We start from the raw sequence: 15,178 nt of genomic DNA on the forward strand, positions 1-15,178 counted from the left end.
CAGTTGTGTCCTGTCAGCTTCTCTGCCCTGGGGTCTAGTGCCCTTAGTTCGTCCTCAGTGGTGTCTGTGTGCGGGCAGGGGACACAGCCTCGGGACGACTGGATCGTGGAATCCTGCTCCAGCAGCTGCACCTTGATCTTCTCTTCATTTCTCAGCAACACCTACAAATCCATCTATGAACCAATTTCTGTCTGTGCCATCCAGAAGTGCCTCCAACGCTGTTTCCCTTCACTCTATATTCCTTGCCTTATGCAAGTGTCCAGGAATAAACATGTCCACAAACGGAGGCATAGGGATAACATCGAGATTAGGTATCAGGAGGTTTTGTATTGCATTGGATATGTATCAGGTCCTTGAGAAGAAGTCCTTTTCCCTCCCTGGACCCTTCCCAACAGAGGAAAGCCAGCAGCATGTTACTCTTTTTCCAGTCATGCCGCATGGCTTGTGGGATCTTAGTTCTCCCCCCAGGGCTTGAACCCAGGCCCACGGCAGTGAGAGCGCCAAGTCTTAACCACTGGACTGCCCCGGAAGTCCCAGCATTTTACTTCTTACTGAGGAAAACAGTGTCTAATAAAAGGGGTTGGGGCCTGTTAGAGCACAGGAATTATGAGTGACTCTATAAATCACAAATTCCTAGATAAACCAATAACCTTCTTCCTTGGATAAAAATTTGGTTTTGGTGTTTGGTTTTCTCAGATTACAGATTCCAAGAAGTAAAATGATCTAACACTTTAAAGAGTGGGGAACAGGGGCTTCTGTGGTGGCACAGTGGTTAAGGATCCACCTGCCAATGCAGGGGACACGGGTTCGAGCCGTAGTCCGGGAAGATCCCACATGCCGCAAAGCAACTAAGCCTGTGCACCACAACTACCGAGCCTGCGCTCTAGAGCCCGCGAGCCACAACTACTGATCCCACATGCCACAACTACAGAAGCCCGCGCGGCTAGAGCCCGTGCTCCGCAGCAAGAGAAGCCACCGCAACGAGAAGCCCACGCACCGCAACGAAGAGTAGCCCCCACTCACCGCAACTAGAGAAAGCCCGCGTGCAGCAACGAAGACCCAATGCAGCCAAAAAAAAAAAAAAAAAAACAAAGAATGGTGAATAGACTTCTGTATCCAACTTTTATTTCAAGTAATAAAAAGGCTGAGTATTAAATTTTTCCTATTTACAATAATTTGGAGAACTTGCTTTATCCAAACTTTCAAGTCATCCTTTCTCCTACTTTTCCTTTCTTTCCCCTCATTTTGCAAAACTCTATACCTTCAGTACCTGGGATAGAAATCTAATAGTGAACATTCTCATAACAGGAGTCTCCTTACAACCTGGGGTCTGTTGAGACTTTACCACTAGAGCCCTAAACTCAGCAGTGCTTTGAGCCTGTTCTTGCCAGCCAATCTGCCACCACGCTCTCCCTAATCCCAGTTACCCTGCTCCTGCTTTATTTTGTCAGACTCGCTTTTCTGAGACACAGCCTCTACGTACACCTCTGACAGTGCCTTCTGATGGGAACTGTATGAGAAAGTTCTCCTGTGACTAGCGACCTTATAGACACAGTTATTCTTCCTCCTTGACAAGGAAATTAAACTTGTCTTTCCCCTACAGAGATCATTTCATCATGAATCGTCTCCCCTTAGGAGTGCTCCTGAATCCCACTTTCAGGGTAGAAGTGTGTGCCGGTTATCAGTTTATTTACTCTGAACTCCACGTCCACCCTTCTTTGCCCCGCTTGTGATACTGGAACTGGTAAACATTTCTCCTGTGCCAGCTGGGCACGGTGTTAACCTCTGTCCTTTCAGGGCGCAGGAGGGACGTTGTAGGACGCAAACACTTCCTGGTTTGTGCTTTCCTTCCGCCCAGCTCCTGTGGTGCTCTTCTCTTGCACAGGACACCCAGTGACACTCACGCCAGGGAGGACAATGTGCTTGTTCCTCACATGGGCAAAACCTTGCAGAGTCCACACAGTCAGTAACAGCTTTCCCAATAAAGCACCACATTGAAAACCCTGAGTTCAATCCACATCACTCTTCACTCTTGCACGTTTTCCTCTTCCTCTTTATAGTCAGACTTGTTGAAAACCTGCCCATCTGCACTTTCTGATTCCTCGCTTCTGACTCACACGTGAACCCACACCAGCCTGTCCTCTGTCCCCACCACTCAGCAAAAGAGCTCTGGTCACCACTGACCTCCATGCTGCCAAAACAATGGACATGTTTCTCTCCTCTGAGCCATGCTCAGCACAGTTGTCCTCTCCCTCCTTCCTGGAAGGTTCTCTCTTGGCTTCATAGTACCACACTCTCCTTTTGCTTCCCTTCAGTTTTCCTTTATCTCCTTAGCTGGGTCTTTTCATCTCCCCAAACTCTAAGTGTCCCTCAGACTTGGTTCTGGGCTCGCACTTTTTATTTCTCTGTATTCTCCCCAACAAGCGCAGCAAATAGTATCTACATGCTGACGGCTCTGAAACTTATATCTCCCCCTCCGAACCTGGTTTCCAACCTCCATGCTTGTTTATCTGATTGCCCTCCTGAAACCTCTGATTGGATGGCTTCCAGAGATCTCACACTCTGCTTGTCCAAAGGAAACGCGCATCTCCGTCCAGAACTCTTCACCCCCAGGCCACTCCGATTCAGCAAACGACACGACTCTTCCCTCTGTGGCTCACCCCAGATATTGGGAAATGTGCTTGATGCTTCCCTTGCCTTTACCTCCACATCCAATCCACTAGCAAGCCCTGTGATTCTACTTCCAAAATTCATCTCTAGCCCATCAGCTTCGTCTCACGTGCACCTCCACGCTCCTGGCCACACCTGTCCTCACCTGGGTTCCTGCAACAGCTGTCTCAGTAGTCTCCCCATCTTCATGGCTTCGGCCTCTGCTTAAGTGTGTCTGTAGAGTTTATCATCTAAGCCAAGTCACTTTCCATTGTGAAAGGGGCATTATTGATAATTGTACCTGGATGACAGGAAGAAGCTGGAACTGTCCTGGGCAAAAGAGAGCATGTAGTTACCCTACCTCTCAGTCTAGCATACAAACTATACTCAGATCATGTCTCTCTCCTCCTTAAAATCCTTCAATGGATTCCCATGTCCCTTAAAATATAATCCAGGTGCTTAACATGGCTTACAAAGCCCAGTGTGATCTGTCCCTGGCCACCCTCCAGCAGCATCTCATGCCACCCCTTCCCAAGCTCCCCACTCTCCAGTATCACCAACAAACCAAGATTTTCTTTGGCACAGGACGTTTGCAGGTGACATTTTCTCTGCCCACATACTCCTCTGCTCGCTTTTCACAAGGATGGGAATGTCTCACCTGTGGGGCTCTCCCGAATTCACTCTTTCTTGAGAGAGGCCTTCCTGGTCATCCTGGCTGACCCACTCTGGTTATTCTTTACAGTTTACCAATTTTTAACATGTGGGATTCTTTTACTCAATTTTTGGTTTATTCTTCTAATTTTTGTTTGGATTTTCTTTTGGTCCATCTTCCTCCCTTGTATTATAAAATCAGTGAGAGAAGTGACCATTTCTCTCTTGTTCACCCCTAATATCCAGTACCTGGCATATAATGGCATCTCAACAAATGCTTATTGAAAATGAATAATTGACCTAATCTTTTATTTTACTAATACAAGAAAGGTTTTCTTTCAAAGAAGGTCAGACTAGTTATAAGGAAGAGGAAGGAGCTAAGGAAGAGGGAGACAAGAAAGGTAAAGAAGAAGGAATAAGAGCAGAGTCAAGGGGAAGCAAGAGGCAGAGGGATCAAGCCCACAAAGGATGCTTAAGCCCAAGGGGAGCAGAAACTTCTCTGGCTCTGAGAAAGGAACGAGGGTGAAGAGAGTGGGGTCAGGGGATGCAGCACATTTGAGATGGACGACAGGGACCTGCGGGAATCTGGTTGCACCTGCTCTTGCTGTAGGTGAGTGTCCCCGGGACTCGTCACACTCCAGTGCGTTTGCCCGTTTTCTTGTCTGTCTTTAGAGCCAGTAGGTAGGGGACCCAAGGGCAAAGGCCTGTCTCTTTTACTGTGTGTTGTCATTGTATCCACAGTGCCTGTCATAGGGCCTCACAAATAGTAGCTGCTTTATAAATATTTGTTGAAATGAATGAACAAAGTCTGAGAAGAGTATTGTTCGGAAGTGGACAGAACTGGGGGGAGGGTCTGGGAGTTGTAGAAAGTATGGATGTGGTTTGGACCTGCAGAACGTGGAAATGAGTCACTCTGAGGTGACTACTAAATCTGTACAAATATCATACTCACACCAGCCAAAATGATATAATTTTACTTCATCATAGAAAATATTCAGTTTTCTCCAACGATACTGTGCACACTCCCTCATAGAAATGAAAATGAGGAACGCCACGTGCAAATAAACTGTTAGTCGTTGTGGTAGCTGATGAGACGCCTTGGGAGAAATAAATGAATATTTTGAATTTCCAAAGTACTGTGCTGACTATCAGAGGGGCAAGTTAGCAGAGAACACTCTGTGAGACTAGAGGAGGGGAAAAGGACACACTGTATTTCGCTGAGTCTAAGACCCCTAGACTGAAAGATGTGTTACTATTTATACACCACCAAGAAAAAAAGATGCTACCATTTAGCTTCAGACATAATGTTTTCTTATCACTCTGAATTTTTATTTTACACTTACTGAGAGAGTTCTTTTAAACTTAGACATAGATTTTAATCTTATATCACTCTTGTGTATAAACAAAAAGGAAAGCATACACAAAATTAATCCTAAAGCAATGACAACAATTTCATGAGTGCTGCCTGGTCATTAGTGAATGTAAGACACATCCTAATTTCAGAAAAGTATAATCAAGAAATGTGTGTCTTAGAAATGATGAAATATGAGATTTAAATGTAAACCTATGCAAGTTCTCTCTCTCTCACTATATTTTCTGAGAAGAAATAATAATAAGCTTTGAGCTATTATTAACCATCAGGTGTGATGGGGGTGCTCCTGAGGTGAGGTTCAGCTTCATACCAGCCCCTCAGCTATGGAGGACCTCCCCAGAGAGGAGCAGGTTATCCACAACTAGTCCTGATGATGGTCCATGTTCCAAGCTCCCTCCTTAGCTGAGGTGTCACCTCACCTGGCAGAGCACTGCCTTTATTCTAACCCCAGAATGACTGAGGGCCTCTTCTCTTCCTGCAGAGGTGGCAGATGGGAAAGAGCTCACCCCATCTCCTTCCTAGTCACACTCCACCACTGCCTCTTTAAACTCTGCTGGCATGGGTGCTCCAACCTTTTAGAAATCCCCAGAACAGTCACCGGCTCCTACACATGTCAACTCTCTCAAGAACTCCCTCACCGCACTCCCGTCTGCTTTGATAGGGGCACCAGAATGAGCTGGGAGTGTTTGCAGTGAGCACGCACCCAGCTGAGAACCGGACAGGCATTCTTCTATTCTTCTTGGCACCCTGAACCAATTTGAGGAAATCACCTATCTCCACAAATACTGCACTCCCGACAAGACTGACGACACTGCCGTCTCTCCCTCCCTTTCCTCTGGCGTTTCCTAAGTGGACCAGAGGTGGAATGGGTTGGAGAGGTGTTGATTGCAGAGGCCGGCACTGCTGCCTCTTTGTCAGCCTTGGGAGTTTACTGAGGTCTGGCCCTGCTTCCTGGATGTCCTCTCTAGGATGTGGGGTACTTGGAGCCGCTGTGTCCTCAGCTGTGGGTGATGGAAAAGAAGCATCACTCGACAGCCTGTTTTTCACTCTCAGGTGCATAGGGAGCCCTTTGACCATTCTCTAGTTTCCCAGGTTTGCTTTTTGAAATCTGTAATTATGGGAAAGAAGACCCAGGTCCTCTCTGAGGATAGTGTGCTTGGTTTACACACACATTTATTACCTGTGGAGTCCTGTCAAACCACTCTGTTTAAACCATAGTTGCAAAATCGCCCGTCAATGACCCACTGATACGTTTCCTGAAAGAGTTGGACAAATGGGCAATAACTCAGGCTGGCCAGCGTGCCTAGTTCCCGAACGACCTGACCTGGGAGGGAGCCAGTGCACTGAGATCATCCTTTATTCTCTGCAGGGTGGACTTGGGACTGTCCAAAATAGTCTAACAAAGAGTCTCTAAAAACCTCAATTTATCCTTCCAGTAAAGATGCCTACAGAACTCATTCGTCCTTTTATTCACTATTCAACACCCATTTAATGAGCCCCCCAGTATGTGGCAGGAACGCTTCTGGGCGCTGGGAACCTGAGATAGACAAGATCAGTGCTCTCATGCGGATAACATTCCACTGGAGAGGTATTATTAAGCTAATCAGTATTTAATGAAATTGAATTAAAATATATTGTCTAGTTATTTGGTTATGTGCTAATAACGGCTGCCAAGTTCAGGTGTCAACTCTATAACCTATGGTTAAGAATCCAAACGCCCAGTCTTCACAGGCTGGATTTGAATTTCGGCTTTGCCACTGACTGTGGTAGGTAAGGGTAGTAACATGCAAAAATGATTATGATAAGCTGTGGAGTGAAAAAGCAGAACATAAAACGATAGTATTATATCACCCTGTTTTTGTTTATGGGTTCATATGTCTACATGCACTGAGACAATAGATTGGAAACATGACGTTTCTACAGAGGTTCTTCCTGCACACCGGTCCCCCAACCCCACCACCGCGCCCGCCCCGTCTAGGCTGATGAAATTCGTATTGCTTTTATTTTCATTTTTATACTTAGTTTAAAGTTTTTGATTTTCTTCAGTGAACATGTTTGTCCAATAAGAGTCATTAAGTCTGCCTGTGTCTAGGCATTTTCCTAGGTACTGAGTACGATGACGAAGAAAACCAACAACCCAGTTCCTGTCCTGATCGGGATTCCAAGGATGAGATAAGGAAAAACAGCAAACGTCCATTTATAATATAGTTGACTGGTATATGCCTCTCTGTCTTTACACACACACCTCCCCACAACAACACTAAATGTGCAAACACATACGTCATAAATAATGCACCCAAATTAATAACGATTATAAAATAAGAATCGATAAACCTGTCAGAGTCACATAAAAAATTTAAAATGGAAGATAAGAGGAAAAAAGATGTCCCTAATCTTTTTTCTGCTGCGGCCTCTCGCGTTGCCGAGCACAGGCTCCGGACGCGCAGGCCCAGCAGCCATGGCTCACGGGCCCAGCCGCTCCGCGGCACGTGGGATCCTCCCGGACCGGGACACGAACCCGCGTCCCCTGCATCGGCAGGCGGACTCTCAACGACTGCGCCACCAGGGTAGCCCAGATGTCCCTAATCTTTAGGTACCATATTCCATCTGTTAATAATCCTATTCTGACTTTCTTTTCCATATGATTTCTTTTTCTCTCAGGACTGCATTTCTTTCAGTGTTAAACAATGTGTTTCCAGTGCTTGACCTTGAAAACTATAGGCCCTACTCGTCTCTAGCAAAAGAAGTCTCCTCAAGTTAAGAAGTAGAAAATGTTCCCTCTCTCCTGGAGCTGCAAGAATAGCAGATAGGATCACAAAAACTGTATCCAGAAAAGTTATTTCTAACAGAGGAGTTTCTTAAAAAAACAACAACAAAAGAGACATCAGAGATTGTCACTGTGTCCCGTGAGAGCAACCCTGTAATACTTTATTATTTAGACACTAATCTGTGTATTTGAAGCAAAATTCTTTTTTGATGGAAGCTTTTAGACTGGAAAAGTGGATAGCTGGGTCATGCCAAGGCAACGGCACTGAGCTATAGAAACCCTCAAAACTGTTGGAGGGCATGTGGGCAGGGCTGCCCTCCTGGACAGCAGAGTGACACTTCACAGTGAAAACAAGGATGTGCACGCCAGCAATATCACTCTTTTGATATACATGGCACATTGCGGATGTCATCTGTTTTCTGGTCTAATGCATGTAACGTCTGATCGTTTCATTTGCATTTTTCTGGTTACTAATGATTTGTGCATCCCTCTGTGAGCTTATTACTTCTTGTGTGTTGTCTGTAAACTATTTTTTGTGTACCTTTCACCCATTTTTCTATTGGGGTTGCCGTCTTTTTCTTAATGATTCACAGAAGTTCCTTGTATATTTGAAATATTAATCCCTTGCCGTAATTTAGACGTTGTCTTTTCCCATTCTCTATCTGAAAATAAATTCTTAATTTTCATGTAATGAAATACCATTTTATGTCTTGTGCTTTTGAAGTTTTCTTTTTCTTTCTTTTTTTTTTTTTTTTGTGGTACGCGGGCCTCTCACTGTTGTGGCCTCTCCCGTTGCAGAGCACAGGCTCCAGACGCGCAGGCTCAGCGGCCATGGCTCACGGGCCCAGCCGCTCACGGGCCCAGCCGCTCTGCGGCATGTGGGATCTTCCCAGACCGGGGCACGAACCCGTGTCCCCTGCATTGGCAGGCAGACTCTCAACCACTGCGCCACCAGGGAAGCCCGCTTTTGAAGTTTTGTTTAAGAATTTTTTCCTCATCTCTACATCACAAATATATTATTTGATATTCTTTTCTATTAACTTTATAGTTTTACCTTCATGTTTATGTATTTAATACTTCTGGAGTGAACATTTGTATACGTATTAGGTAAGGATCCAGTTTTATTTTTCTCTTTCCAAAACTATTAAGTAACCCATCCTGTCTTCAATGATTTGTGATGTCTCCTTGATCGTACACTAATGTCCTATATGTGTGACCCTAGCTCTGTACTCTCTATTCTATCCCATTGGTCAATATATCTTTTGTTGAGCAAATACTACTGTTTTTTACTGTGTTCTTCTGTACATCTTAACGCCTCGTATGGTAAGTGCCTCTTCTTAATATTCTCCTTTTTTAGGATTGACTTTTGTATGCATGAACCTTTACTTCTTGATATGAATTTTGGAGTAATTTTCTTCAGTTCTGGGAAAATTCAACTGGAATTTTCATTAGAATTGCATTAAATTTGTGGATTAATTTGTGGTAGAATCAACATGTCTACAATATTAAGTCATCCCATCAGTGAGCCAGGAACTTCTCTCCATTTGTTTGAATCATCTTTTAAGGTGTTTATTAGAGGTTTGAAATCTCCATTGTGGTGCTGTGTATTACTGGTGAAACCAGTCCTTAGGAATTTTATAGTTATGTTGTTACCATGAATTGTTTATTATTATTAATCATATTTTCCATTTTGTTATTTCTGCTATGGAGAAATGATCTGGCTTTTGGATCAAGTGTTGGGCAACCTTATTAAATTTCCTTAGTAATTCTATAGTTTGTTGATTTGGTGTGCTTTTTGAGGTTGAAGGTTATACTAACTGCAAATATGACAGTTTCATCTCTGCCTTTCCAATCCTTGTATCTCTTACTTTTGAAATTTTCTGTGGCATTGGCCAGGGCTTCCAGAGCTGTGTTACACAACAGTGGTGATAGTAGCATTCCTTTTCTCATTCCAGATCCTGAACGGCAATGAATTAAAGGTTTTTCCATTAAATAAAATATGTGCTGTAGCTTTTTGGCAAATAACCTTATAAAATTAAGAAATTTCACTTTGATACGTAGTTTTCTAAAGGATTTTTAAAAAGAAACCATAAATATGCCTTCAGCTTTATCAAATGCTTTTTAAAAATCAGTTGAGATAATATAATTTTCTCCTTTAAGCTATCATTGTGGTGAATTACATTGATTCTGTAATGTTGGCATTCCAAGAATAAACCGCACTCAATTATGAGGCACCTTTAATACTCATATTTGGTTTGGTAACACTATGCTGTGTTTTGAATTTTTTGCACCTTTGGAATTGAAATGGGACTATTGTTTTCTTGTACTGTCCACTCTTGTTTTAGAACCAAGTTACTCTAGCTTCTTTAAAATGGCTGTCCAACTTCATTCTTTTTCGGTTTTCTACAACAATCTGTGTAACTTAGAATTAACTGTCCCCTGAGATTTTAGCAGACTGTCTTGAAAAACCATCTGGCTTTAGTGGAGGATACTGGGAGGAGAGATCTTTGACAACCACTTCTACTTATCTAATACTTATTTGTTTTCCTAAAGATGTCTATGTCTCTTTGCATCAAAAGGATGCTTACTTAAACAAATAACCTTGAGGGTGTTAGTTCATCTAAATTAACAAACGGTGTGTCACCAGTAAGTTGATTATATGAATACCTGAGAACAGTGACTCTGTATTAAGCCCAAATTTGAACAAGGAAAGGGGAACTCAGATTAATCTCATTTGGGTCTATATAGGGAATCTCTGTCTCTGTCAACTGGTTCTAACCAGCTCAGAATAATGCTGCTGAAGAGCTTGTATGCTGAGAAACGCTATAGTCATTTAAAGGTAGGATAATTATTGGGTTTGGTTGTGTTGCAGTTATTGTTGTTGGGTTTTGTTTGCCGCGCCATGCGGCATGTAGGATCCCAATTCCCCCACCAGGGATCAAACCCACGTCCCCCACATTGGAAAAATGGAGTCTTAACCACTGGACCACCAGGGAAGTCCAGTCATTGTTGTTGCTGATGGCTGTCTTGTGGCTTCTGCCAGAAGAATGCAGGTGCAGTCTTACGTGTGAGCCACCAGTGGTTGACTGAGAGGAGAAACGCGGTAGATCTGTTCTCTTAAATGGCTGTTTCTAGGTTTGATAGTGAGCTGTGTTAGACTTGTGTGTGATTCTAGGAAGTCGGTCATTTCTTTATGACACTTGCAGTCCAGTGGAGGGTGTTTTCCCACACTCTTGGAGCATGGGAAGAGTGAGAAGCCCCCCAGAGCAGAAACCACCCACCTCCTAGCAGGTTGCCTCGCCTCAGTATTAGGGAGCTGCTGCCCTCTACCAGATAAACATATAGGCAAGTGTAGCTCCTGGTCTCAGGAAGCTCAGAGCAGCTGTGTAAAAAACGTTTCCTTTTCTGATGTATGCACCTGCCCCCCACGTTTGTTTTCTTGGGGAGAAAATGCAGTCATATAATCAAGAGTGTACACAAGAATTTAATACTTCTTAAGTTGTTTGAATGTAATATCTCTTTTAATCTCCCTGAGTGAACTGAAGGATAGGGAATGGGGAATCCAGCCTTTCTGGTGCTGAAGCTGTGTATTTGCAGAAGCTGCCCTTGCCTCAAGGATTGGTTTGTCAGTGCCTAGAAGAACAAAGGAAAGGACCTGTGGAACTTGGAATTAGAAGTAGTCCCAGGCGTGTGCTGGGAATTAAGAGATGGCTCTCTGGAAGAAAAAACAAAAAACAAAACCCAAAAACCCTGACTTGGGCTTCCCTAGTGGCGCAGTAGTTGAGAGTCCGCCTGCCGATGCAGGGGACATGGGTTTGTGCCCCGGTCCGGGAAGATCCCACATGCCGCGGAGCGACTGGGCCCGTGAGCCATGGCCGCTGAGCCTGCGCGTCCGGAGCCTGTGCTCCGCAACGGGAGAGGCCACAAGAGTGAGAGGCCCGCGTACCGCAAAAAAAAAAAAAAAACAACAAAAACCCCTGACTTAAGTGTTTGTCAATTTCCATGGTGTAAATACTGCCACCACGGCTAATTTCAAAAGACAAAGACTTAACAGTTGGTTTGCAAAATCTCTGAAAATGTAACAGTTAGCTCTCCTGAGCTAGTATGAGCTGATTCCAGCACACCAGAAGGTAATCCACTTCCAAAGGGTAGAGACTACCAGCTATACCTTTGAAACTAAGTGGAAAGTTTCAAAGATTTCCCAGGTGAAAATAGGAAGCAAACCAAACTCTTTTAAAAAGCACTGGCTTGGGACTTCCCTGGCAGTCCAGTGGTTAAGATTCTCAGCTCCCAATGCAGGGGGCACGGGTCTGATCCCTGGTTGGGGAACTAGGATCCTGCATGACGCACAGCATGGCCTAAAAATAAATAAATAAATAAAAAATAAAAAGTACTGGCTTTTAAAGGAAACTCTCTTGAGAGAAAAATTAAAGTTTACTTCCCACAGTGCTTGCAAAGATAGCTACGTCATAGGTTATACATATTCTGTACCTTGAGCAAATACATTAATAAGTTACAGAAGTTGGGTGTCAGAGAATGAATAAGATAATTTTCCACTTTAAAAGATGGTTCTTAATCGAAAAAAAGCTACAACAAAGGTAAGCATTAGTGTTCATCAAAAGATACCATAAAGAAACGTTTTAAAAAAGCAAATTTATTAGACAACTTTGCAGTTGCTGGGATTAAACTTATTACTCTAAACATTGATAAATAAAGGGAAAGAAAGCATTTTAAAAGAATTAGTGCATAGCTGTACATTATAATTTTGTTGAATCATACGTTTGTTAAATATAAAACCAAATACATTACTCCCATGAAAAGGACTGAAAACATGAAAATAAAAGCCACGAGCTGGGGGAAGATATTTGTAACATACATAATCAAAAAGGCTTTATATGAAGTATAGAAAGAGCTCCTACTAATCAATAAAAAAGGAAAAAGAAATAAATATAAATTTCACAGAAGAGAAAGTACAAATGGCTCATCAATATGTAAAAATGGGGCATCTCAGTGACAATCAGGAAAACACAAATTTAAACTACAATGTGATACTATTTATCACTCACCAACTTGACATAAAAAACAAATATGGCCTAGGATGTGGAGCAAGGGGGCCATGTATCCACTACTTGTGGGAATATAAATATATAAAATATAGAAATATGTATTGTAAATATATGTATATAACCATTTTGGCAAGATAATTTGGTATTACCAGCTAAGGTTCAACATAATCATATTCTATTTCACTTCTAGGTCTCTACCATTTGAACTCTTGTACTGGAATATTTGCACAAGATTGCCAGAAGCAACACTGTAATAGCAAAACTGTAGAAACCCAAATGTTGAAATAAGCTGTGTTACATTCATGCTTGGCAATAGTCTTCAGCATTGAAAATGGAAGAACTACTGCAACAGTCATCAACATGCCTATGTCTACAGAACATATTGTTGACCAAAATCAGCAAATGACTAGTGAATCCATACAATAGAAATCTATTTACAGAAAGTTCAAAACCCGGAAAAACCTTTAAAATGTATTGTTTATGGATATGCATATGTGATTAAAAAAACAATTTTAAAAAAGCAAGGGAATGATAACACGAAGTTTGGGAAGGGGTTTACCTTTGGAGAAAGGGTGGGGGAAGCATGCAGCAGAGAGTGGGACACAGGGGCTTCTGCGGTGTTAGTAATATCCTGTTTCCTGGGTTGCTTGCGGGGGGCTTCCAGAGCGGGGATACTTTAAAAGTTTTAGATGGTAAAGTAATATGTTTAATTATTCTGCCACTGATCCTTCAAATGAACAAAATTACATAAATTCTAAAACTGCTCAAGAAAACATATGGTCATAGCACACATTGTTTCTTTTTTAAAAATTTTTATTGAAGTATAGTTGATTTATAATGTGGTGTTAGTTTAGTTTCAGGTGTACAGCAAAGTGAATTGGTTATACACACATTGTTTCCTAAATCATTCTAGGAACTTCCAAATAATTTGTTGATTTTTTTCGTTGGTGTGTGTATTGTCTGACACAGCTGAGACTAGTCAAGTGGTGCCCTTTCTGTGCCATGACTTGACATGGGGTAGCAGTGTACTCTTCAGTACTTACCCATCACATTGAAGTTGTTGTATGATGTGTAGTCTCAATAAGTGGAGAAAGAAAGGGTCCATGGTGCCGAATTCTTTCTGTACCCTGTAAGGTAACATGTTCAGTTAATTAATGCTCGGATATAATTGACATAGAACATTATATTAGTTTATTGTGTACAACATAATGATTCGATATTTGTATATAGAGTTAAAAAAAATAAGGGCCTAGGGGAGACATACGCTGGTATCTAAGATGCGTGATCTTGGGATTCACCCCAAGGGGGGAGACAACTGTGATGGTAAGGCCAACAGATCAGCAGACAACTGCCATGAAAAAGACAGTTTGTTACTCACAGATCCCCAAGGAAGGGGGCATATCACACCAAGGGGGGCGGGGTGGCCACATGAGGAAGCACGCAGGGTGGGCCAGGGGACAGAGAGAGGGGGAGAAAACGTGACAAACGTCTTTATTGTGGTTTCTGTGGGAGGACCAGTGAAGCATGGTGAGCGGGTTTAGGACTGGCTCATTTGAATACTTCCAGCTCTCGCTCGGTATAGGGGCTGGTTGCTAGTTGTCTGGTACCTGGCTCTGGTGTGATCAGGGCAGGTGGATAGTGACCCCGAGCGTGAGGGCACAATAAGGGAGGTGGTTGAAGTGTGAGCTCTGGATTGGTTGGTTTGTATTTGAAAGGCTCACTCACAGGTTACTTTACTATCACAGGTTACTTTACTAATCTGTAAGAATTGGCTACCTCTGGGAGAAGCAGTCCCTCCAGAGGCAGGGAGGCCCCAGGATGTGAAAGCATCAAAAACACAGATACAGAATGGAAAAACATGTTTAACACAACTTCTGAGGCATCCTTGGAGTGGCTCAGGCATCTCGCTGCTGTCAGATGAGCCAGGCTGTATGAGGCTCTTGTCAGTGGATGTTGGATCCTTGCCTGGCTTGCTTTATCTTGTTGTAAATCCCTGTTATCTCTACTCTTCTACCTAAATGTCTCCAGTCTCAATCCACACCCAGCGGTCCACTCTTCCTCCTCTGCAGAATGGTCAAGGACCTAGTGAACTCCTCAACGGCAGGTTCAACTATGTTCTAGAGTTCTTGTCAGTCAAAGTGCAAGTGCCTCCTCTTCTCGGCTTTTACACACATTTTTGTCCCCAGCCTGCCACTCCACAATCACAACCCAAAAAGTGCACTCTCTATGTCCTCCGCCACCTGCCTGCATCCATCCCACGGAAGCTTCCATTCCTACATCCCCAGTGTGTTCCATCCACTGTTCACACTCTTCTTTCCCCGGTCTGCACCACACCTCAAGTAACAATCCGGTCACCTTGATGCCACAGAGCACTGGCTGCACTACTTGTGCCTGTGCAGGGAGGATGAGATCGGGTGCCCATTGGGTCCTCACCATCTCTGCCACATCTCTCATGAACCGTTCCCAGTTGCAGTCCAACACCATTTTAACATAGCCTGTAGGATGGTGAGATGGAGGATGGTACACACGCTTCTCCATGGGTACCCATTGCTTGATGTGAAATTGTTTCAACCAGATCTGGGTTAAGGACGATCTTCAAAGCTGTGTGGCTCTACTTCTCTGGTGACTATTCTGGACATAACTGGTGCTGCAAACATCTCTCAGTTCTCTTGG

This window comes from Phocoena sinus, chromosome 8 (assembly GCF_008692025.1).
Source record: "Phocoena sinus isolate mPhoSin1 chromosome 8, mPhoSin1.pri, whole genome shotgun sequence".
Classification (NCBI taxonomy): domain Eukaryota; kingdom Metazoa; phylum Chordata; class Mammalia; order Artiodactyla; family Phocoenidae; genus Phocoena; species Phocoena sinus.